The sequence below is a fragment of the Arachis ipaensis genome, chromosome B04 (genome assembly GCF_000816755.2).
Source record: "Arachis ipaensis cultivar K30076 chromosome B04, Araip1.1, whole genome shotgun sequence".
Classification (NCBI taxonomy): Eukaryota; Viridiplantae; Streptophyta; class Magnoliopsida; order Fabales; family Fabaceae; genus Arachis; species Arachis ipaensis.
In genome coordinates, this window is record NC_029788.2 from 113854583 (window position 1) to 113857291 (window position 2709).

Sequence of the window (2709 nt, forward strand, 5' to 3'; positions counted from 1 at the left end):
TCATTTTCAAGAGCTATGAACAACTAAACCCCTTTCATTGGGTTAGGGAGCTCTGTTGTAATTTGATGGATCAATACTAATTTTCATTATTCTTCTGCTATCTTTTCTCTTGATTTTACTTGAAAGCTTTCGATCTTCATCCCATTGAGTAGTTATCTTGGAAAAGAAGCTATTCAAACTTGGATCTCTTTTGAACCTTGAAAGAGGAATGAAGAGATCAAGCTAGAAATGCTTTCTCATGTTGGACCAAATTGGGTTTGGATGGATATGTAACTATAACCCTCTCAATACTTGATTTGGGAAATGCATGTGGTATAATCAGTGACCATACTTCATCTCTTCTCATGTTTAATTTTAGCATTTACTTTTCTGTTATTTACATTCCCGCCATTTTATTTTTTGCAACTCTCAACCCGAATTCTGGATTCGCTCAACTAGAACATTCTTCTAATTAAAGTTGCTTGATCAATCAATCCCTATGGGATTCGACCTCACTCTATTGTGAGTTTTTACTTGACGACAAATTCGGTACACTTGCCGAAGGGAGATTTGTTGAGAAACAAGTTTTCCGTGCCTCACGTACGCATGTGAGCATGTTCACGCGTACGCGTGACTTGATGTTCACCCCACGTGTGCGCATGGCCTACGCGTACGTGTGGATGCTGCCTGCTGCAAAAATCGGTTTTGGCCATTTTTAAACCAATTTTCCACTTCTAAACCTCTATTTTCTTCCCTTTAAGGCTTAAAGTATGGTTTTAGGTCCAGTAGATAAAAGAAGCTAGGAAAACAAGATAACTTGACGGTGAAGAAAGTTGTAAACGGTGGCTTTTATGGAGAAAATAAGAATGTTAATGAAGTTTAACGTTAAGGCTTAATATTTGATGATGTAATGATGATAATTGCCATGGCTTATGAATAATGATATCTGAGATATGAGTTTTCTTGGGTAAAAACCGTGGCTTGCCCCCACGTGTTCCAGGTTGAATCTCGATACTCTGTTTACCCTACGTTGTAAGGGTGACCGGGCACGTATAAATTCCCGGGTATGGATTATCCTCATTGAGTGATTATATGATAATTAAATGTGAACTCTATGCATAGACTCTTGGGGATGCGTGGCGGGGGACAGTCTAAGGTTTTCAGACTTGTCGGGTTGGTTGGATAACCGACAGATGGGCCCCATCAGCCATAGGACAGGCATGCATCATATGTATTTGTTTGTATTGGTTACTTTGCATTTCCTGGGTATGCCTAACTGATATATATCACCTGCTATCTGTTATACTTGCTATTTGTACTATCTGCTCATTATTTGTGCGTGAACTTGTCTGGTTGCTTGTTTCTGTAGCATTATGAGTGATGGAGGAATGGAGGAAACGGAAAAATGGTTTGATGTTAGGTTAAGATTGAACTTGAGTAAGTTAGGTAGATTTAGAAGACCTACCCCTGTTTATGGATTCTGTTTAGTACTTAAGTTGGATAACTGAATAACGGAGTTCTAGGATTGCCTATGCCATTCTCAGAACCTTATTTATTATACGCGTGGAACTTTTACCATGCTGAGAACCTCCGGTTCTCATTCCATATTGTATTGTTATTTTTCAGATGCAGGTCGAGAGGCTCCTCGCTAGACGTCTGGATCCTAGGAAGCGAAGTAGTCCTTGGGTGTATTTTGGTTTCTGTTTGTACATATGTATATATATGTTTAGCTTACTCTCCAAGTAACTTATGTACGCTGCTCTTCTTAGAGGTTGAGGGAGAGATAGGAGTTTACTTTGGTATTTTGGTGTATTTTAGGGACACTTATGTATGTATATATGTTTATATGTATCCTCCGGCCAGCCTTAGCTTCGCAGGCTGAGTCAGGGGCTAGTTATGCTATTTCCTTGGCTTTCCTTTATCCTTTTGCTTCTTTTTATCATGTTCCTATTAGGTTTCTTAGCACGCAAGTAATCCTTTCTTTTGATTGTTGCGCTTTTCATTTTGCAATTTTTGCTTACCCGTTTTGTTTCAAGGCTCCTAGTATATTATCTTCTTCTCTATTATGTATTTATTTTGCTGTTTAGATGTCCGTAATACCACACTACCTCTATTCTAGGACTTAAGCGTAAAACTCTGTGTAGTAGGGTATTATAAATTTGATGTTGAGGTAGACCTCACTCAACCTCCAACTTATGACTTGAGTGATGGGGAAGAATTAGAAGAATCTGGTGAGGAAGAGATTGAAGTTAAAGAAGCTTGTCAAGAGGTGAAAGTTATCAAGGAAGAGCCAAAGGGAGTTGCAATCACCCTACCAAAGCCAGTTGGAGCCTCTCTCACTAAGCAACCATCCATTTTTTTCATTCAAGTGGGTAAATCTCTTATCCCTAAGCTTTACTTTCCCGCTTGAATATGGTTTGCTTGAGATGGATGGGCAACTTAGAGCTCTTTGCGGATTCAAGAGCAAAAAGGAGATGGTTAATAGTAGGCATTGTAAATCAAGTTCCATTAAGGTTAAGAGCTCAAGGTTGAAGTGCAAGAATTGGTGTAGAGCTAGATTACTTGGGTCTAGGAAAATGTTTGTGTGCTCGAGTGAGAATTTGAATTGCTTGTCACCCAATTGGAATTGTAATGATCAACTTGAAGATGGGTGTGAAAATAAGATTTGGGATCCCAGATTACCATATGAAGATCAACTTTGGGAGCTCATAACTTGTTTAGAACTTCATC

At 38.9% G+C, this 2709-nt stretch overlaps 1 long non-coding RNA gene across 1 annotated transcript in view; it reads left to right on the forward strand.

Moving 5' to 3' along the window:
* LOC107638005 overlaps positions 1-1783 on the forward strand; it is a 9007-nt gene extending 7224 nt beyond the window's left edge. Inside the window, exon 3 of the long non-coding RNA XR_001619680.2 lies at positions 1606-1783. This is a non-coding gene — a long non-coding RNA (uncharacterized LOC107638005). The remainder of the gene's footprint in view (positions 1-1605) is intronic.